General features: G+C 45.5%; 1 protein-coding gene across 1 annotated transcript in view; it reads right to left on the reverse strand.

The window, feature by feature from the left end:
• The window catches only part of nab (NGFI-A-binding protein homolog), an 844405-nt gene extending 832255 nt beyond the window's left edge, over positions 1-12150 (reverse strand). Inside the window, exon 1 of the mRNA XM_071666139.1 lies at positions 10234-12150. The gene's annotated coding sequence lies outside the window, so the exon portion shown is untranslated. The remainder of the gene's footprint in view (positions 1-10233) is intronic.
• Positions 12151-24218: the final 12068 nt, after the last annotated feature.

Genomic DNA, 24218 nt, shown 5'->3' on the forward strand with positions numbered 1-24218 from the left:
AGGAGAGTTGAATATATAAAACACAAGTGAATTCTACATCTTTACACTCAAAAATATTCCACCTTTACAATCACCATGGGAGATGACTACCCTTAAAATCATTCCCCATGCTAAATACACACACACACACACACACACACACACACACACACACACACACACACACACACACACAATTTGTTACGAGATTATTATGAAAGTTGTAAACGTAACGGTCGAGCCAGCTCGCTCCCTGCCCGCCTCCCTCCCTCTCTATATGATCGACACTATCTTCTCCCCAACTCTAACTACCGTTCCTTGCTATTCTGATCGTATTACGCGCTACGCAACGTGACTCTTCCCAGAGTTTCGTCTGGTCTGTAGATCGACACAACACTACACACCTGTGAACTGGACAGTACAGCCAGACACACAGACGTTGCGTTCCTTATTGCGTCTATCTGCACTTCACCCCAGTCGGCCCAGGCCTCAGTCACCCCCTTGCCCATCGCAATTTCCTCTTGATGCAGATGGCGTTCGCGACGCCAGTCCCACCGCGATGTCAGGTACGGTGCTGTGCTGTCCTCCCGCGAATGATACAGGACGTCCTACCCTAAATGGAAGCTTCAGATGCAACGATGATCTACGTGATTCTTCAACACTACTGACGAACGGTGGCGTACCTGGCAGCAGGGGGATATCAAGGCTAAGTCTCATTTACACACACACACACACACACACACACACACACACACACACCAACATCATCAGCAAATACTGTAAGTCTTGGACGTGAAGCGAAATATTCATCAAGACTATTCTAAAACGTATGTACAGCACTGTTCCAGCCATTCTAACTGGTCCATCACTTCATATGTTAACACTCCCGTTAAGGCCTCCCACAGGACACATACAGGGACCTCCTGTGTTTCCTCATCCTCGTGAATGCCCCGACGGACGTGCCCGCTCTGCGGAAGTGCGTTGACCACTCTAGCACTGACGTCAGCGTTGACGACAGCTCTCCTGACTACACCCCCCCCCCCCTCTAGAACACCTCTGAGGAACCACCACAGCCAAACACGTCACCATCAACCAAACCAAGACCCGGAGTCATGTGCCTCAGCTTCGCTTCCAGCCCCTGTCGCATCCATAGACCCCAGTCCCTTCCAGGATATTTAGCCCAACAGGTTTCTGGGCGTCATTAAGGACGACAAACTATGCTGGAAGGAACACGTCAGCACCATCTTCATCAATCTCCTCCAGCTGTCGTCTTTACATTCTCCGTAGGCTCCAGACACTCGGTCTCACCTGAACTCAAGAACATCTCAACTTTCATTCTTCCCAGACTCACTTCTGCCTCCCCTCTCCCGCCTGGTCTTCCTCCCAGACCACAACACAACAAAGACTAAACGAGAAGGTTCTGGAAAGAGCATGTAAGATCAACCTCTGTCCCTCACACGCCTACCATCGAAGTGACGGTGAACACTTTGGTCCTCCCGACTCTCTCCAACCTTCATCAGGACTTCAATACATCACTACAGTTAAGCTACTACACCAAACCCCGCCACCGTCACTCCACTGCCAGTAGAGATCATGCGTCCCCGAGTTGCAGTCCGGCACCACACGAGCTCGTACAGACCATCTACAAGAACATACCCATCCACTGCAACCCATGTGAACATTACTAATCCACCGAATGCCAACCCACTGTTGTGTGTAAGACTAACACACCTTCCTTAGTTTACCCCACTGTCTCTATCATCTGTGTTCTCTCTATCTTTTCAGCGTTTTGTTGCATCTAATTCAATAAATCACTTTTCTTTAATTATCATTATTAACATTATTATTACTATTATCATTACACAAAGGAATACAAAGGAATTCAAACAGCAACAGACCACTGGATGCTTTCGAGGTTGTTTGTGTTAGTGGAAGATGATATCAGGAACTCACAGAGTAGTGTGGTAAAAGTCAGAAGACGTACATATAATTCAGAGATAATAACCTGCAAACTGTCACTGTGACTAAAGAAGGCGCAAATAATACAAGTCGAGGACGTGAAGCGAAGTATCTATCCAGACTATTCATCAACGTATCTGTAGTACTGCTTTTCAACCACTCCAACTGGCAAATCGTACCATTTGTCAACCATCCTATTGAAGAAAATGTACTTCGCCTCACTCGAAGTATAAAAAAAAAAAAAAAAACGAGTTGTTGTTGTTAGCGACACTCTCATCATCCCTGCGCATCATGCAACTGATCGGAGAGCAGGTGCAGCACAAGCAGATTATCAGCAGGAGGGCGAGCAGTGCGCAAGGCCAGCAGCAGCCTCTAACCTGGGGATAACAGCAAGACACCGACAAAGCCACTGAGACGTGACCCGGGCCTCCTCACCTTCCCCTGGACCAATGAAGAAGAAAAAACCCCTGCACTCCCTGCACGGCAGGATCACGGGCAGTGCCGAGTGTAATCTCATTTAGCGAGTGCAGGCGAGGCGCGGCTGCACCTGGGTGGACGGCAGGGAGGGGAAGAGAGAGAGAGAGAGAGAGAGAGAGAGAGAGAGAGAGAGAGAGAGAGAGAGAGAGAGAGAGACCTGCTCCTCACTGATTAATTACCCTACACAACAAGAAGGCCGTTTTTGCTGGCGTTCCACCCAGCAGCGTCTGCAACCTCCAGCGTCCAGAACTCACCATGTTGTTGTTTTTCGTCCTGTTTCTACCCCTGTACCACAAGCCTCCCCCTTTTTACTTTTCCCCCCCTGAAAGCTTACTAAGAGACAGAATTAATAAAATCTTATGAAAAAACCTGTTTTAAAAAGGTACAGCCCTCGGCGGTGTCCGTAAACTAGAGCGCGTACGAAGGTGGGAAAGACTCTCCAAGTCGCGGTCTAATCTTAACGTTGTGACCGCCGTCCGACGCCGAAGAGGGCGCTGCGAAAGGACAACACGAGGCTGAGGCACGATAACTACTGCTTCAGGAGGAAGAGAGAGACCCTCTCTCTCTCTCTCTCTCTCTCTCTCTCTCTCTCTCGACCTGCAGGAGGCTTCCCGTGGAAAAGTCTTCACGCCATCCGTCTTCACGTGTTCCCCCAAAGCGATAGGTATTGATTCGGTAAACTGTTGCTTAACTCTTAGGGGGTCTTGTTTACAGCTATCCATAGTCCCAGGGATGGCCTGGGATGCTTAGCTGCAGTTGCCGGCTGTAGTCTTGGTGTACATCTATGCAACTCTTGTGTCTTTCTTTCTGGTTGACTGTGGTTGGCTCAGGTCGTCTTCCTCGCCGTCAATGGTTGTGTCTGGTTCATCTCTCGTGGTTGTCAAGTCCTCCTTTGGTTGTCACTGGTACCCCCCGCCTGGTTGTCAGTGGTCGTAACGGGCTGCTGGTCGTCGTTATAGTCAGGAGAGGTCGTCCCTGGTCGTCACTAGCAGTCATCTGCAGCACTCCTACTGTCTATGGTCATCCCTAGTTGGTCGTTCTACGTGGTGACGGGTCCTAACTCTTTACCTCTGGCCCTCTTAAGGTCGTCTTTCCTTGTCTCTAGCTATATATAATCGTCTAAGCGTGTGTGCTGTCGTTCTTGTCCGTCTGCGCACGTTCCTGACGCACTCTGGTCACATCTAGTCGTCTCTGTTGGTCGTGATGTGTCGTCTCCCGCTGCGAGAGGTTCTATCTTCCCCTCCAAAGGATGATGTCTCTCGCAGAAGGTCGTCCTTTGGAGGAAGAAGTCGTTACTTAGAGGAAGAAGTCGCCTAGGAAGTCGTCCCTTGGAGACTGTCCCTTGGAGGAAGGAAGTCGTCCCTTGGGGAACGAGGTGGTCCCATCCTTAGAGAACCAAGTCGTCCCTTGTCATCCCATGGAGGAGGAGGTCTTCCCTTGGAGGAGGAGGCCATCCCATGGAGGAGGAGGTCATCCCTTGGAGTAGGATGAGGTACAGGGGGTTCCATCCATAGCGTCTGCCGTCCCCTTCCATTAATTTATCAATATTCATATTTTCTTCCCTCCTCTCATATTTACCTCGTATTTTTCCCTGTTCACTCCCTCTCTTTCATTCTAATTTTTCCCCTTCTTGCCCTTCCTCTCTCTCTCTCTCTCTCTCTCTCTCTCTCTCTCTCTCTCTCTCTCTCTCTCTCTCTCACGTTTCCTTCCCCTCCCCAAGTTGTCATATTTTTCCTCTCCTACCTCCGTCATCTCTCTCTCTCTCTCTCTCTCTCTCTCTCTCTCTCTCTCTCTCTCTCTCTCTCTCTCTCTCTCCCCTCGTACTCTCCCCCTCCCTGATTCTCTATCTCTAATTTCCTTTTGCGAATTCTTCCCTGACTCCAGCTTCCTTGCCCTGCACCCGACTCTCTCTCTCTCTCTCTTCCCCCTTAGGCTCACCACCGCTCTCCTTCCTTCATCCTCCCTCACCGTCTCCATCACTCTACTCCCTCATCTCATATACTGGATCTACCACCCATTCTCTCTCTCTCTCTCTCTCTCTCTCTCTCTCTCTCTCTCTCTCTCTCTCTCTCTCCATCTATCTATCTTCAGTCTGCCTCCCTCCCTCCTTCTTCCGACTCTCTCTCTCTCTCCCTCTGCCTCCCTCGCTCGTCATTTTTTAAGGGCCAGAACTGCAACACATTACGGCAACTCTGGGGCTGGCGAGGGGCTTAGCCAAGCAAGGCCGGCGCTTCCAGTGGGCTTCGCTCCTTCCCATAACTAGCGTTCCAGCCGCCACCCCGTCACACACACACACACACACACACCGGCCCAGCCCAGATCTCTCTCTCTCTCTCTCTCTCCTCTCTCTCTCTCTTCTCTCTCTCTCTCTCTCTCTCTCTCTCTCCTCTCCTCTCCCCGGCCTCCCTAAGACAAACATCCGTATCAGGAGGAGACAGGCCGTCGTCGGAATCGTAGCTGAATCCCAGAGATGTGGAAAGAAACACACACACACACACACACACACACACACACACACACACACATATATATATATATATATATATATATATATATATATATATATATATATATATATATATGTATAATGGTCAGGGCAGACTCGGGCGCCCCCCCAGGACCATATCAAGGGCAGATGGGGTTGGGGTTGGAGGGGGGTGGGGTTGGGGGGGGGTTGTACGTGCGTGCGTGTGTGGGTCGCTTAAGGTTATGTATGGGGATCATTACCATGGGATTACGAACACTGTGTTTATTCAGCCTAGCACCAACGGCGCCTGATTACTTCCAACCCCCAACCCCCCATTCCTACCCCCTACCCTTGACTCTCTCTCTCTCTCTCTCTCTCTCTCTCTCTCTCTCCAGCAGACCTTAAAAGGAAAACACAGAAGACAGGAGCCCGGCGCGAGGGAAGTGGTTAGGAGTGCTGGGGGTTGACAGGCCTTGTGGTGCTGGGCTGGGCGAGACGCACGGAGGGGGAACTATGGATAATGCTGAGAACGCATGGCAGAGAAACTGTGGATAACAAGAATGATGGCGCATGGCAGGGGGGAAATATGGATAATACGAATCAGGGGAGAGGGAGAGGAATGAAAGGTATTTAAGGAAGAAGTGCTGACACGTGTGTCTGATGTGTGTGGACTGCGGACGGTGCAATGTGGGCGTTGTTGAGAAAGGGTAGCGAGTGGTGGAATGAGGAAGTTATGTTTGTTTCTGAAAAAAGAAGAAAAAAAAAAGAGGAATATGGGGCGATAACTGCAGAGGAGTACTGTGTGCGGCTGGGAGATGTACAAGAGAAAACGGTAAGAGGTCAGGAGCAAGGGCTGAAAAAATAGGGCAAAATAAGAGATGAGCTGAGCGAGTACCAAAAAATGAGAAATTAAGATATTCCTGTGAACAGTGAGAACAAGTGAACAAAAGGGAGCACCAGTGAATGGAGCATATGAGGTGAGGAGGAACTAAAGTATTTTGAAAAAAAAAAAGAAAGAAAACTTACGCTGTAAAAGAGTGATGCGATGTGATGGGGAACGAAAGTGAAGTGAAGTGAATAAGATTAAATGACATTAATGAGAAGAGCAACTGCGGGACACAGCAGAACGGGGCTCCTAATAAAGTAACAATCATCGCCCTCAGGCCAGTAACCATGAACACCACTTAAACTAAAGCCCCCAGCAGGAGCACACGACGATCCTGCAGCACTATGAGAGAGAGAGAGAGAGAGAGAGAGAGAGAGAGAGAGAGAGAGAGAGAGAGAGAGAGAGAGAGAGAGAGAGTGCTACAAGACTAAAGAGTGGTCCTGTAAGAACGCAGACACAGATGAAGATCCAGCAAGACGACACAGACAATACATGTCCTACAAGTCCAGAGAGACTGGGATCCTTCATGGTCACAGAAACAGAGATGAAACACCACAAAATCAGATCCCGTAAGATCAAAGAGACACAGACCTCACCAGCCATACCAAACGAAGGGTTCTAGAAAACCACAGATCAAAATACCTTTTAAGGATAACAGAACAAGGATCTTACAATTCCACAAAGACAGACTCCATAGGATTGCACACAAAGATCCTACAAGACCACATAGACTTACCAGACCACAGACAGGTCCTAGTGATGCCACCGGGCCACAAAAGCCCTCCAAGACACCAGACTGATCCTACAGCGATGCTACCAGACCACACATAGATCCTACAAATTATATCACAAGACCACCGAGAACCTTCGAGGCCATGACTGTATCCTACATAAAAAGTGACGCCTCCTAAGACTACAAAAAATGGCCTTCAAACACTACAAAAAAGAGCCTTATAAAGTACAAAAGAGCCTCCTAGCACTCAAAAGCAGCCTCCTTACACTTAAAAGCAGCCTCCAGACACTCAAAAAAAGCATTCTAACGTTACAACAGCAGCCTCATAGCAGTAGAAAAGTAGCCATTTAACACTACAAAACAGCCTACTAAGACAACAAAAGCAGCCTCATAGCAGTAGAAAAGTAGCCATTTAACACTACAAAACAGCCTACTAAGACAACAAAAGCAACCTTATACCACTACAAAAAAACAGCTTCTTAACACTCTAAAAGCAACCTTATACCACTACAAAAGCAGCCTCTTAACACTACAAAAGCAGCTTCCTAAGACTACAATAGATGCCTCAAGCCTACAATCCTTGTACACAACTACACTTCTCGTTTGCGGTTCTCATGTGTAAAACTGTGATTCCAAGATCTATAATCTCAGTTCCTGTCTATAACATGCTTCCAACTGTAGGTCCCCTTGTCCTATATTGTCCTTTTCTGTCTTGATAACAGATCATATATCTCATAACAATGCAACTCCCCCCAACCCCCCAACTATACACACACAAAAACAATTATAATTACATACAAAAAAATTGAATCAATAAAATCATATAAAATAAAGTAAAATAAAAAAGTTCCAAGTTGTCATTCCTTGAATTGTTTTGAAGTTTGGCCCCTAAAACATATGGGAACTCATTCGAACCAGTTTCATGTATATTAATTAGGCCAAAAAAAATCATGTTTCTTCCCATTAAAAGAAAAGCAACTGTAGAATTTATTATGGGCGTACTATAATGTCCAATTTACAACTCACAATAACAGAAAGCGCGTGAGGAATAACTTTTACACTAAGTCCCAGACTGACGTTCATTCCCACCGGAGCAAAATCAACTAATCAAAAAAAAAAGAGTGAAATACTCACGGAAAGAAAAACTCTACCCTCAACTCTCCCCACTGACTAAAGCGACCCTGACCAACTGGACGCACAGCACATTACTGCAAATGCGTATTGTGGCTGGGGAGGATTCTTTACGCCTCTTTCCAACACCAGCTAAAACTGGCACGCACTGCGTGGCATTTTCCGACGATCCACTACACTTTCAAACACTTTCCCTTACTTCCCTACTCTTTACTGCAAATTCCCATACACTGCGGCATTTTCTGTCACTCCTCGACACTCGTATACTTTAACGTTATGTTAATGTTCTACTAGTCGTATAACCAACTCTGCCTGTTAAAATTTCATACGTTATCATTACCTTACATCTACACTTCCTGCACCATGTGGCATCCCATATAAATTGGGTTTACAGAACCTTTCTAAACCTGCAGACTTGCTAATATAAACTCAAACTGTACAAGCATATTCTCTACTTTGCCACACTTTTCCGCTTTCTGTGACACTTCCCACAAACTCTACAATTCCTTTCCACATTTTACGATTCTTTCTACAATCTATGGTAACTTTCTAATGTGCTCCATTATACTTCCCCATATTCTAAGGCACTTGCAACAATCTATGACACTTTCCCACAAACTGTGACTCTTCATCATGTTCTGTAGCACTCCCTACACTCCATGCTACTTCCACCTTTTTTGACAATTTTCAAAATGTATAATTTTACACCCATTTATACTTAACATTTCACAGTCAAAGGCTCTTTCCATCACTGAAAAACTTATGACTTTACAACACTTTTCCACATTCTAAATAGCTACCTTATCTACTCTGACACTTTCCCCACTTATTTGCACTTCGAAGTACTTGCTGACAGTTTCTCACACTATATAACAATGAACCACTGTAGTTCTTTATCTACTATATTTACAAGTTTACCTGAAATAATTGCATCCCTAGGACAAAATTCTTGCCTTACGTAATTTTAACACCTCTATCCGATGTTTGTATGACCTTCTACCGTATATATATATATATATATATATATATATATATATATATATATATATATATATATATATATATATAAATTTGTTGGGTGATTGATCATTTTAGCTCCGCATCGCTATTGGGTCTGGGATATGACTATTTATATTTTAGGTGTTTTCCACAGTTCGATGTAGTTACAGAAATACCTTCCATTGATCGATTTATCTTATCTTTCGTATTGAATGATATCAAAGAACGCGATAGTAGTAAATCAGGGAAACCGGAGTGTTAAGGTGAACCTAGGTAATACACTTCTAAAAAATCAACATTACCCATGAAAACCTTCCCTACCTTCCTTTGTGGTTAAGAATTATGTTAAAGTTCATCGTATAGTCAAAATATACCAGTCAGTCATGCAAATGCATGGCCAACATGGCGCCCAAGGGAAACTAACCCACACACAGAAAGCATCAGCAAGAGACGATTATAATGATGGTATTTTTGAACCATCATTTCCGCTACTAAGTGACATCTTTATACGTTCTGTTAATATTTTAAACGTATATTACCAATTTTTACATCAGGTTCTGTTGATATCTTACAAGTGTATTAACCCCTTTTACACTAACTATTTAAAGTGCACTACACGCTTTTACATTAACCCTACATTTCCCAATATAAATACCCATTATCGTTCAGTAAAATACAACGATCCAAATCATGTTTCGCTTTAATTATTTTGTTCTCCAACCACGACATTAACAACCATCACAGAACAGAGTTAGTCAAGAACTAGTCTTCACAGCGATGCGTAGCTAAACTGATAAATCACCTATGTTTACCTAACCCAGTCACCATGTACGATTTTAAAATCAACAAACCACGTAATTTCTTTAACATTTTTACGTCTCTTTACATAACACAAGAACTCATAATGCTACTCTCAGTTTCCTGTAACTCTTTGAGTTAACTGATACCTTACGCCTTTACAAAAATCTATATTAATCTTTCTTCGGTTGTCAGTTATTTGCAATCACAAAGTAAGACACACTCACACAACCCCTACATCCCTTTCCATATTTCCACTCGAGCAGAGCTTTTAAGCCGAGGAATATTATGAGAGAAAAGACCATGAGCGCGGGAGCCAATAATCCGATAAAGGGTTCGAGGAGTTACTACCTGGTCTCTGGGCCTGCCACAGTGGTCCACGGACTCGCCCACTGTGCTATAAATGCCAATAAAGTGGCGAGGGTGAAATCGCCACTAACCTAACCTAGCCTTAACTAACGTAGCTTAAGAAAGCCTAACAAAGTAACTTAACCTAGCTAGCGTAGGGCAGGCTAACAGAGCAGTGGTCCGTGGGGTCCGCCGTGGTGGAGTACAACAGAGCGGCCCAGGCGGACGATAGACCAACCACGCGTCGAGCCTGAGAGAGACAGGCCCCATTTGAATAATCCCCCTACTTAGAGGGTCTATAATCGTTACGATTAACTTCCATCTTATGGGTGATAAATGATAAAGAAACAAGAGTTCCTCAGGGAATAACTTCCTCCCATGACATGAACACTAAGGCCCAACATAGCATGCGTCTAAGACGTAGGAGTTACGAGACCCACAGAGCCAACAACCTACCTTATATGTCTGACGACCTTCTTAATCCCGGCCCAGGAATGTGGAAACGGCACCCGTTGTCTCCGTTTGGTTTTCTCGAGAGGATTAATAATGAAGTCTGATGATGATGGAGAGTCAAACACGTGTTCTGAAGTCACACTCCATCACTGCCGGGTATAGTAACTACCGCCCGCAGATATATCGTTCTTTCGCCACACTTCACAGCGTTCTACCTCACTCGAACCTCTACCCGGACGTGCTCGACATGTTAATGATCACTCACGAAATCACGAATAACACCGCAAATGACAGATGACCGGATAATCACACAGAGAGAAGACGATGTACTTAATCAGCTTAACGTCCTTCGATCACATACTTGAGAAATGTAAACACTCCGGGACACCAGTCCTAATAGGTGTTCGTCCGAGCCATAAATCTTTCCCAGAGGATAAGACCTTTAAAAATAACTTCAAGACGTATCTACTACCATTACAGTGTGAATGATGATGTTTTATATATTTTCTAACTAAACTACATTTTTGTATGGGGTTAATGTATCGTCTATTTAACGTATCCGTGTTATTTAAGTATTCATTTCTCTTCACTTTGAACGCAATGTAATCTGGTTACGTTTCGAAGAACAAACCAGAATAAATGGAAGTTAAAATAATAAGTCACGACCTATCTCTACCTTTAGCGAGCACGTAATATTACAGATATAATCTTAAATACGTACAGGTACTTTTTTATGGTGCTTATTTTACCGGGTATTCGGTATACAGGTGGGTCAAAAGTTATTTTGCCGATTAGTTCAGTTTTCGAAAAGATTTACCGTGCGTCACCTGCGATACGCTCAGGTACGCTAGGGTTACGCCGAGATCAGCAGGCTGGGGGTGAAATCTCCTGACATTAGGGATTGTGGAAAGTTGACTGGACTTTGACTATTTCAAGCCCACACTGCCCGGCTTCAAGATGGCGACGGGTATGAGGTCCACATAGTGATTTTAGAAAGGAACTGAAATTGGCTTTTGCGTTCATTAGAACTGATATCTGCATGATTCTCGATGCTTGTGATATTCTTAATGATATAAGAAAGGTCGAGATATTCTGAAACGAATTTAAAATAAAGGAAAATAAAAACAGTTGGCAAAATGGTACTTGATCCACCCTATTCCATTTAATACATCATGACACCTTTATCATACGTGCTTATCATGATGATAGATGATCTCTCTGTGAATTAACCAATATATCTATTTATTCATCTGCTTTACAGCACTTGCGGGGCAAGTGTCCGGTCTTAAAGCAAGCAGCCTACACTTGCTGCAAGCGGTCAGTCTCAGGACCAAGCGGTTAGGCCAGCCGAGGAGCAAGCGGCCACCTCCAATGATACAATCCTTACGAGCGACCAATCAGAGGGACGCACGGTGTCTAGGCAGTTAGTCAGTGACTGCCATGTTTAGTGTGGGTTGTGGGTTCTGGTTTAACTACCTGTTGTTGATACATATCAAATCCATGGCATAACTATGTATGTATCAGTGGCTAGGGGGGTGAGAAGATGGGCGATGAACCAAGAGGATGAGGGAGCACCCAGGGGGAGAGGCAGGAGCACCCAGGGGGAGACAGCAAAGCACCCAGGGAGAGAGGCACTAGCATCCAGGGGGGAGAGAAGAGCGCTCAGAGGGAGAGGGGTGAGCACCCAGGGGGGGAGAGAGGAGTGCTCATGGGGGATGGACGATCACCCTGGGGGGGAGGGGTGAGCACCCAGGAGAAGGATGAGCAGTTAAGGGAGAGGGATGACGACCCTGGGGGATGGAAGAACACCCAGGGGAGACGTATGAGCACCGAGGGGCGAGAACGAGTTATAAGCGAACGACTCTCCCTCATTTACCTCACAACACCTCACCACCCCGCACCTCACACCTCCATCCCCACCGTACAACTCGCACCCCCACCCACCCTACATCTCACACCCCAACCTACACACCCCACTTCTTTAATCACCCCGGATGGTCTAACCTCCCCACCCCACGCCCCTCTCATATAATTACCATAAACATGTGAAAGACACTTATGTATTCAGGGTAATCATCCCCCCCCCTTCCTCTATATCACTACCTCCCAGCAACACAATCCCCCCCCTCCCCCCATATCTTCCAACTAACCCATCCCTACATTTCTATTTCCTTCCCTTAAACCCCCTTTCCCATCTATCCACATCCACCCCACACCCCCTTTCCCATCCAGCATTTGTTCCATTCCTACACTTCCAGTACACACCTCCACCTCCTTCCCCTCCCCACCCCCATCGTTACTCCCTTTCCACCCCCACCCCCTTCTCCCCTCGCCGGCCCTCCCCCCGGCACCCTGTCATCACCATGATTGATGGACCCACACATACACAAACCCCCCGAAATTGAATGGCACATTTTGATATCACAAGGTCCAGTATGGCGGGCAGTGGAGCCAACATTTTGGGGGTCATTTTCAAATGCAGGTCTTATAAAGTCTGTCCACAACTGCCAGGAAAATAAGGAATGGTCCGATATTTACCAGCTTCTATTCGCCTATTTTTCAAAGGAACGTTTTCCACAGTGAGGGAAAACGGGTAAGAGGACCTGGGAGAGGAATGGGCGCCGTGTTGTGATGGGTCGTGTCAACAGTGATGGCCAATTATGGACGATGGTTTTTTATGGGGTAGTGTGTCGTGTGGTGCACACATGTGACACCTAGATAGGCTTCTCCTGTGGTCTACACATCTGACACCAATCAGGTTCCTGGTGTGGTCCACACACCTGACTCTAAGGTAGGTTCCTGGTGTGGTCCACACACCTGACTCCAAGGTAGGTTCCTGGTGTGGTCCACACATTTGGCGCCAATCAGGCTGGTGTGACTCTTCCTAGCGGAAGATGATGACTGGTTCTCCAGCGTCTCGCCACAGGACCAGAATTACTGGTTCCTGCATGACTTCCCACCAGAGGAGGAGGGAGGGGGTGATGGCAGCATCCTGGAGGAGTTGTAGGAGGAACGGGGGGGGCTCCTGTAGAAGGTGTGGGTCGGGTTCCTCGCTGGCTTCTGCAGGTGGGTCGTGGTGTACTGTATGGAATAACGGGATACTGGTCGGGTCTACAGAGAACTTCGGCAAGTCTCTTATAAACGGCGTGACGACTGACCTCGACCAGGTCAGGGGGAGGACCTGTGACCACTGCTGACGATGACGACCTGGTGAGTGGTCCATCTTGACCGCCAGTGAGGCTGGACACATCATGAGATGCTCATGCACGGCGCATGATCAAATGTGGTACCAAACAGACGGACGGTCCACTGTTACTTGATTTAATGACTCGAGATATATCAGTCATGTTCTAGATATCCAAATACACTAGATGTGGTTCTAGATATTGCTAATCACTTCGGGTCGTATGATTGTAAAGATCTAGTGTGTTTCCTTAGGTATGATTCTATATATAACCAATCACGTTCTACATGTATTAAGTCTTTAAGGTCTTGCCTAATACCGGTTGTGTAGGTGTTGAGATCTCTGTCTACATTTGGGAACCGGGAGTCCTGCAGGAGTGTGTTCTGGTTCCTAAGAGTCCGGCAAGAGGGTGTCCTGGTCCTCAGGATTCCTGCAGACGAGTGTCCTGGTTACCAGGAGTCCTGCAGGAGGGTGTTTTGGTCCTCAGGAGTCCTGCAGGAGGGTGTTTTGGTCCTCAGGAGTCCTGCAGGAGGGTGTTTTGGTCCTCAGGAGTCCTGCAGGAGTGTGTCCTGGTCCTCAGGAGTCCTGCAGGAGGGTGTCCTGGTCCTCAGGAGTCCTGCATCACATTTACAGCTTCAGCAGTTCGCTGGTCTGAAATACGTTAATAAGACTGAAGTGATGTATGATACATCAAAGATAACCTTAGGTGTACTGTATGATACATTAGATGATAACCCTAGATGAATTGTATAATACATCAGAAATAACTTGAATGAGACCAGCTTAATTACATAATGATAAAGGTAAAAGAAAACAGCAATTAGAACAGTTTGTTAGGTCAATATGTACATCCCTAATAAAGGTATATATAATGTATATATAATGCTTTCCTTTACCATGTTACAAAGGGTATATTGCCTTCCTTCAGCGAACTGCAAAGGATATGATACCTCCCTTTAAAGACCTACAAAGGTTATAATACCTTCGTTTAACGAACTATAAAGGGTTATAATACCTTTGTTTAACGAACTATAAAGGGTTATAATACCTATGTTTAACGAAGTGTAAAGGGTTATAATACCTTCGTCTAACGAACTCAAAAGGGTTATAATATCTTCGTCTAACGAACTCAAAAGGGTTATAATATCCTCGTTTAATGAAGTACAACAGGCATAAAACCATCGTTTACCCAACTCTACAATATCCCCAGACTAAGCTAACAACATCCCCCCCGCCTGGTTCACAAGAACCACCACAATCGACGGAGAAAGGACGATGACGAACTTTGAGTGTGTGAGACGCAACGTTAACACCCGGATGTGTTAGTCTGTGTTCATCCGCACATTTTGTCTCCCTGAATCATCATCCCTCACTTCAAATCAAACCCACAAATTTCCCGTCGACGCGCGGGGGGGGGGGGGGAAAAGAGGAAAGAATCTCTCTCTCTCTCTCTCTCGTTTTCATCAACTACATTAACTAATGATAAAACACGAACGATATCTCGAAATTCAGTTGGAAAATATAGGAGAAATATGCACTACAGGTACTCCATACTCTCAATATAATTTTTTTACCCCCTTGCTCGTTTATAGGTACAGACTGGGGAATCCTCTGGTCAAAATTATCTATAGTGAGAGACGAGTGAGGAAAAATGTGTGACAGGAAAAGTTAATTATCTTTCTCTTTACAGTCGGGCTCGTGTTGAGTGACAGAAGGGCAGGGCCCAGCTCCCTGGTCCCGACCAGGATCAGGTAATGAGGAAGAGGCAGTGTGAGGAGACGGGCTGGTGAGGTAGTGAGGGGAGGCAGTATGAGGAGACAGGTAGGCGAGGTAGTAAGGGGTGGCAGTGTGAGGGAGGTGAAGTAGTGAGGGAACTAGTTAGGTGAGGAAGTCAGGGGAACGGGAAAAAATGAGGTGGTGTGGTGGACGGTCAGGTGAGGTAATTAGGTGATAATCAGGTGACAAGCCTGTGAGGTAATGAGGGAACGGTCACACCAGGTGAGGTAGTCAGGGGGCAGCCAGGTGAGGTACATGGCAGTGGAGGTTGTCTACGCACTACACCTTACATTGTGGTAGAAAAAACATAGTAATGCAAAAGGCACCTCCTTCCCCACCTCTCCCTCTGGCTTAACAGTTAGCGGGGGGAAATGTACATTATATATATATATATATATATATATATATATATATATATATATATATATATATATATATATATATATATATGTACACACACACTGTGTTGTGCGGAGAGACATACTGCCATGGAAATTCTGTAGGAGTGTGAACGGAAAAAAGTTTCTTGCCAGTAACCGTTGCGCTGGTGCTGGGATCTTAGAAAAAAAAATATAAGCCTAGACAAGGTTAACCATGTCATGATTCAGGATCATTTACTGATAACAGATATCATATGTGTTTAGCCTTGATGTGAAGTGTGATGATGTTCTTTGCATCAATTACATGCAGAGGTGGTTTGATCCTGTAGTTCCACAACTCATTTTACCTTCATCCTTCTATTTCTGGCGGCTGAATCTCTGTCCAAAGCAGAGAAATTTTCGCGAGTCGTGTAACCGGAAGTCTACAGTATTATGAAAAATTCTGTTAGGTCTTGGAGGTCAGGCTTTTTATTTATAGGAAATAATCTTAAGGCGTTCAAGACTTTTCCTATCAAAGTTTACTTCTGAATGAAGGGATGAGTATAGTTGCTCATCTCTGACTTCGTTCTTGTTCATCACTTTTGATGATCAGGTCTGGTAACCGGAACTGAGCAGCTTATCCCAGCTGAGTTCTTACTAGGGTGTTAGAGAGAATGAATATCATTGCAGCGTTTGTGTTGTAGTATCCATCTCTTGCTGTCAAGCTTTGCATCCTGTTGACTTTCTTGTAAGCAGTTTTCCAGACGGAAGATCATTGCTGATGATCACTCCAGGGTCCTTCTTCTTCTGCTACTTCTACATAATGGTTTATCAAGCATCAAGGTTCGTGATTTATATTTCAGGCACCAAAGTGCATTTACTTTGCATTTGTCTATGTTGAAATGCATCCGTCGTGTCCCTGTCCGTTCCACTACTTTGTCTAAATTCCTTTGACTCCTCAGCAAACTTCCTTTCACCTGGCTTTATTTCCCAGAAGCCACGGTGGTGCTGTGGTCAGCGTTGTTGGCTACTCATCCACCGGCCCGGGTTCGATCCTCGGCGAGGGGAGACGTCCCACACTTCACCCGGCTGTTCATCCTTCCTCTGTTTGGTTTAGATAATTGGTTAATACCAACTTCGGCTTTGGAACATAGCGCCACCATATCTGTGATTGGTCAAACCAGGCGATCAGGTACGGGCCATGGCTAGACCACTGAGCCTTAAACATAAATGTATTTCTCTAATTTCGTGTCGTCGACAAATTTCAAAATTTCTCCTGGTAAGCCACGTCTCCTGGTAAGCCACGTCTCCTGGTAAGCCACGTCTCCTGGTAAGCCACGTCTCCTGGTAAGCCACGTATCCTGGTAAGCCACGTCTCCTGGTAAGCCACGTATCCTGGTAAGCCACGTATCCGGCCGGATAACTGATGTGAATATGGAAGAATTGCGGGTCCTGGGGCCTAGCAGTGTGGAACCCCGCTCGTCACTGTAAGGCAAATGACGGGACGACAAGGTGAAGTAGTGAAGGGGAACACCTGGAACGAACCAAAAAAACACTGTGGACCGCTGGAACGGACACGATATAACCCCTGAACATGACAATATAAATGATTTCAGCCGGGTAAGGAAATATATACACATCTGTCCTAAACCCGCAAGAACGTGATACAAATGTGTATATATTGTGACGAGAGAAGGACATATTTAGACAAGATAGAGACATTATGAACAACGGTTATTTTACATACTGCCAATATGGCACAAAACATTACACAATTCATGGTCACGGGTGATGACGTATTAGCTAGGTGTTATTACTGAAATACAATTCGTTAATTAGCAATGCAGTTTGAGATGAGGTCAGTAACAGGCGAACACAACACGGGGGAATGTAACAATTGCCCGATGTGAAATTATAATTCCTTATACATCTGCTTGAATATATATATATATATATATATATATATATATATATATATATATTCGATAAAGCTATATCTGTTGACAATGAATTATCAATAATTCGAAAACCATAGATAATTGAATTATTGATAATTCATAAGTGTTCTGTGATAATGAATAACCGGAGGAAGATATGAAGGCCTCACCTCCCACACCCTGGCCAGACACACTCATCACAAAGCACCAGAAACTATAACAAAAGAATTATAGTAATCATTCTATGGGCAATACCCTGATCATAGGAACATTCATCCACTGCATTTATAAAGGCTGCTCCACCTGCTCTCATCCTGGACATGTCAACAACTAGGGAAAACGTGTTATGGGTATTATGTCCAGCATCTGCCCGTCCGCCCTGTCCACAAGACAGGAGAATGTCCCGTCACAGATTACCCGTACGTGCGTCACAACCGCACTGGTGTGCGTGCGTCACAGACCCGTCGCAGACCTCTGGTGTGCGTGCGTCACAGACCCCTGGCGTGCGTGCGTCACAGACCCGTCACAGACCTCTTGCGTGCTTGCATCACAGACCCCTGGCGTGCGTGCGTCACACCCCTGGCGTTCGTGCGTCACACCCCTGGCGTGCGTGCGTCACACCCCTGGCGTGCGTGCGTCACAGACACCTAGTGTGTATGGGAAAAGTTAGCACATTTTCAGTGTTTTTTAATCAAAGATAGTGATATTTCTGTCGGCTTTACAAGAGCTTAAACCATTTTCTTTTTTTGTCATCTGTTGCAAGTCTGTGTGTGTGTGTGTGTGTGTGTGTGTGTGTGTGTGTGTGTGTGTGTGTCCTTCTGTCTCTCTCTGTCTCTCCCCTGTCCTCACGTCTCATCTGCCTCTCTCCTCGCCTCACCCATCTCCTCACTCTTGCCTCTCCCCTGCCACTCCTCTCTTTCTCTCCCCTTACATATTACTTCATAAATAAGAAAGAAAAACAGAAAACTGGCGAAGGGTAAAGTTTACAAGGGGATGAAAACTGTGGACTTGCTGTATGGACGAGTTTACAAGGGGGAAGGATGGTGGATGTGCCAGAGGGACGTGTTTACAAGGGGGAAGATAGTGGGCTTGTTTACAAGGGGGAAGATAGTGGGCTTGTTTACAAGGGGGAGTATAGTGGACGTGTTTACAATGGGGAGTATAGTGGACGTGTTTACAGGAGGTCGAGAGTGATGGACGTGTTTACAAGGGAACGAAGATGTGTGACGTGTACCAGGTCAGCAAGTCATCATGGGTGAAGCTGGTGTGTCACAGGTACCAGGTCACCAGGGGAGAGGCTGGTGTGTCACAGGTACCAGGTCACCAGGGGTGAAGCTGGTGTGTCACAGGTACCAGGTCACCAGGGGAGAGGCTGGTGTGTCACAGGTACCAGGTCACCAGGGGTGAAGCTGGTGTGTCACAGGTACCAGGTCAGGCAGTCTCTTGGAAGCCAGACCTCAGTTGGCTACCGGTCACGGACGTGGTTGAGACAGCTCTCTCTCTCTCTCTCTCTCTCTCTCTCTCTCTCTCTCTCTCTCTCTCTCTCTCTCTCTCTCTCTTACCGCACCACTTCCTACAAACAGAGGAACAAATCAAACTGAACTACATCTCGTCTTTTAAGTTCTGGGTTAGAGGGAAGAGAAGCCAAATGGTTGTTCCCCCAGACCTTGGGAACGGGGGAGATATCAGTCTGTTATCTTTTGTCATATGATATCAATCGGTTATCTCTCGTCCTAAGATATCAATGAGTTATATTTTTTCGTAATATAACAATCAGAATATATCTCACTCTGGTGTCAGCTCTGCCATTGTACACCCTTGTCAGAACCTACTGGTGTCAGCTGTGACACACTACACCTAATTATCATTATTGTTCTTACAGTTATTATGATAATGATGATAATCATTATCATGATTATCATGATTATCAGCATCACCATCATCATCATTAGTATCATCATCATGATCATCATGATCATCATCATCAGCGACTATATGAGACAATGTCTGCAGGATTATGTAACAATACACTGACAGGATTCTTATACAGAGAGAACATAATGTAATATGTTCTTGTTATGAGTTCTTCTCTTGATGCTGTTGGGCTGGAGAACATTTCCTCCTGAGGAGATGAACAGTGAGTGATGGTGTTATTCACGTGATGATGAACATACTATGTTTACTGTCATGTTGAAATATGTTCTATTACATTATTGTTGAAAAAAAAAGGTGTAATCTTCCTTGTCTTCTTATTATGATAAGATAAAAAAAGATCAGAATTATGAAATGTCAGGGAGGGAGGGCAGTGAGTGAGAAGGGAGGGTAATGAGTGGGAGGGATGGTGAGATGGAGTGGCAGGAGGGAGGATAATGATGAACAGGGTTCGTGGAATGGGGGGAAAACTGACTCGGGAACGGAAAAGGACAATGGAAGGGATGAGGAAAACATAAGAGTAAGAAAATAAGATGAGGGATCTTACTGAACAGAAAAGGAAGAGAGACGCGGAGAGAGAGAGAGAGAGAGAGAGAGAGAGAGAGAGAGAGGATAGGCGACAGAAGATTAGAGACTTAAAAGGAAAGGGGACGGGGAAATATACAGCGAGGAGCAAAAATTATGACAGAGCTATCGAGGGATATGGGGTACAGAGAGAGAGAGAGAGAGAGAGAGAGAGAGAGAGAGAGAGAGAGAGAGAGAGAGAGAGAGAGAGAGAGAGAGTAAAGAAGGGAGAGAGCAATGGAGGGAAAAGGGGCAGAATTAGCTAGAGAGCAAGAGGGGAGACACAAAGAATCAACAACACGGGTCAGAAAGAAGGGGCGGAGGTAGGGAGCACGGAAGAGCATCACCTCCAGTCCTTACACGGGCCGACCCTACCCCCGACCCCACCCTGACACCCTCCAAGAGCCAGAGATCAGCAATGCTGGCTAGGGTGAGGGGCGGCCCGGTCCTACCTCACCTTGCACTGCCTCACCAGCACTCACCAGGGAGCCTACCTCACCCTGCACTGCCTCACCAGCACTCACCAGGGAGATAGACATAGACAGGCGGCCTCATCCTCCCCGGCCATGAAGAACATCAACAGGAAGACGTATGAACAATAATCATTCAAAACAAAAAGTGGAAAATAAAGCCAAGAATTAAAATTGGTTTCTCAAAATTAAACTAGTAAAGAAAACGGAGAAGAAATGGAAATGATATCGACTGACTCTTTTATGAAAGGCCAATGTCACATATATATATATATATATATATATATATATATATATATATATATATATATATATATATATACACACACCCAGCCTGGAGGCACCACTAATCAATCGGCGGGCACCGGTGATGGTGGGTATGCGTCAAGGATGTGTGATGTCACCATGGCTGTTTAATCTGCTTATGGAGGGGATGGTGAGGGAGGTAAATGCGAGGGTTTTAGAAAGAGGGGTAGGTCTACAGTATGCTAAGGGGGTTATGGAGAGTGAATCCATTGCTGTTTGCAGATGACGCGGCTCTGGTAACAGACTCCAAGGAGAAATTCCAGGTGATGGGAAACAGAGTTCGGGAGAAGTGTGTGAATGGAGAAAATCAAGAGTGACCGAGAACATGAGTAAAGTAATGAGATGGAACAGGTTTCATGGGATGGGATGGTTTGGGATACGTCTGAATGGAGAGGACCTGGAGTAAGGGGAGTGATTTAGATACCTGAGGGTGGACATGGCAGCGGATGAATTCACGGGGTCTGGACTGGGTCATAGGTTGGGAGATGAGAGCTAAGGTCCTCAGTAGTGAAGTGTTTGTGGAAGGAGAGGTCAGTGTGTCTGTGAGGACAAAGATGGATGTATCTGGAGACATAATAGTTACTGCAATATTGTATGGATGTCAGTCTTGGGCTCTGAACCCAAAAGAGTGGGAGTGTGTGTGTGTGTGTGTGTGTGTGTGTGTGTGTGTGTGTGTGTGTGTGTGTGTGTGTGTGTGTGAGTATGTATGTGTGTGTGTGTGTGTGTGTGTGTGTGTGTGTGTGAGTAAATGCTGGAAATTAAATGCCCATGGACAGTTTGTGAAGCGAGGGGAGAGTTGATCACGAATGATAGCGTGAGAGAGAGGTGTGGTAGTAAGTGGAGCACCGCTGAGAGTGTTGACTGAAGGTGTGCAGAATGGAAAGGATGAGCGAAAAGAGACTTGTGTATGATGATCTATGCGTCAAAGTGGAAGGAGGAAGGTAAAAGGGAAAACTATGAAGGAGACGTGAGGAGAGAGTGAAAGAGAAAGGCAACGGGACCTGAACATTCAGGGATAGAATGAACTAGATCTATGTGGTATATGAAGGATGACGTGCTGTCAATGGACTTAACCAGGGTATGTAAAGCAGCCTAGGTGAACCATGACACACTCTGTGGAGCTTGGCTAGGGATAGTGAGCCTTGGTTTTGTTGCATTATGCATGGCAGCCGGAGAGAGTGTGTGTGCAAATGAGGTCATTGTTCGTCTGATTCCTGACGTCACCTCGCTAAAAGAAGAGTAGCAATTGTAAGATGGAAAATAAGATATCAATATACAGGTAGAGGACTCAGTATTTACAACTGGAGACCTTCAATTGTCCTTTTACAAGATCAGAATTTTGATGTGACAGAAATCCATTTATACAACCTGCCACACTTACACAACTTACGTCACTTATAAACAACTTGCATACTTTGACAGTGAGTGTGTGTGTGTGTGTGTGTGTGTGTGTGTGTGTGTGTGTGTGTGTGTGTGTGTGTGATACATTCATCCCTCAGCCGTCGCAGGGTAAGATCTCCGGTTCGATCCATCAGATGTTTCATCCAGGTCTACAGACGGAAGGTCGGACGCTGAGGATGCAGGGCGTGTTGTCTACTGTTAGGGGAGGAGGGTAGCGTCAACCCCATCGATCACCCTCCCCATTCTCACATTAGGGGGGTCTGTGGGGTTATGGGGTTTCTGGATGAGGTTCGACCGCGGATCCGATAATGGTCTGTGTGATGGTGGTTGATGGAGGTTGGGGGTAACTCCTGTTGTTGTTCTAGGAGAGACGGGGTTGGCTGTTCTTCATCCACCCTATGTTCATCACAGTGGTCTCAGTGGCCTGGGGTTCCTCAGTGTTCACACGTTCATCATGTTCGTCCTTGCCAGGGGTGAACTGTGTTCATATTACAAGTTTACCTCACCGTTCCCTGGATGAATGTTCTCCAATGTTTTCACTGCATGTTAACAGTGTTCTCCAGTGTTCTCACTACACGTTCACTGTTTTCTCCGGTGTTCTCACTACACGTTGACTGTGTTCTCCAGTGTTCTCTCTAAACATTGACCATGTTCTCCAGTGTTCTCACTACATGTTGACTGTTTTCTCCGGTGTTCTCACTACACGTTGACTGTGTTCTCCAGTGTTCTCACTAAACACTGACCATGTTTTCCAGTGTTCTCACTACACGTTGACCACGTTCTCTAGAGTTGCATGGATAACAAATTCTGGGCGCGGATGTCGGCCCCATGCTCATCCCAGGTGTTCATCCTCCCCTCGAGGTTGGTCGATAAATGGGTAGCTGGCTTTGGCTGGTGTGTGTGTGTGTGTGTGTGTGTGTGTGTGTGTGTGTGTAAATACATAGGAATCAAAACCTGGTAAATATATACCTGGTTAAGAGACAGAGCAACACGAGAGTAAAACTCTCTCCGCAACACACACACACACACACACACACACACACACACACACACACACACACACACACACACACTGTTCTGAAATGCTCTTCGAAATTTACAATGTAGCAGAACATAAATATATTTAACTTCAAAAAGAGAACAATTGTTTAAAAAGGAGAGAAAGATGAGGTTCAAGAAAAAGTCAAAAAGAAAAAACTCAAAAATGAAAAGAGCTTTGAAGATGGACTTTGTAGAGAATATAAGTAGGGCATTACAGGGAAGCCAACCCTGGAAATGTATGACACAAGCAAGGAAGTACTATAACATGATAATAAAGGAGGGAGGAACACAGAAACTGTATAAAGTATTTGTCACAAGGTTGAGGACAATCAGAAACTTTTCCATAAAATAAATCAGGTGTAAGTCATGTGTTAAAGATCATCTGATTAAGTTAAGGGAGTTGGAGGATAGAGGTACAGAGGATGAGGTTTATAATAAGATACGCCAGGGACGGAACTAAAGTTACAAAAGGGTTTTTCTCAGTGGGAGACGCTATGTACCCATTAACACCAATGGGATGGGACAGGGGGAAGGTAATGGGAAGTACTGGGATATCTAGAACAAGACAAAGAGATTCCTAAGGTAAATGGCGTGTGGCTCTGATGTACTATACCTCCGTGTGTGTGTGTGTGTGTGTGTGGGATATATACATGGCAACACAAGCTATTGGAAATTTTCAAGATGTGGCGTTGCAAAGGGAGAGGACCAAGGAAATGGGTGATGGGAATGAGAGAGATACGATGAGACAGCAAGCAGAGGACATAAGACATCGTACAAGAAAACTTATTCTAAAAAGATGTCAAGAATTACATACATTTATAGCATGAGAGTGCACGGCTGAATGGCGGAGACTGAACGATGGTGTGTGTGTGTGTGTGTGTGTGTGTGGAGAGTACGAGACACCCGAGTACTGAGTTACCGGACTCCACCCGCCTGTGGGTACTACGCGTGAGAAAAGTCTCCTTTGGCTAGGTTGTAACATGGTCTGTGACGAAAGTACAGTTTCTCATTCTGAAGA

This window comes from Panulirus ornatus, chromosome 10, assembly GCF_036320965.1.
Source record: "Panulirus ornatus isolate Po-2019 chromosome 10, ASM3632096v1, whole genome shotgun sequence".
Lineage (NCBI taxonomy): Eukaryota > Metazoa > Arthropoda > Malacostraca > Decapoda > Palinuridae > Panulirus > Panulirus ornatus.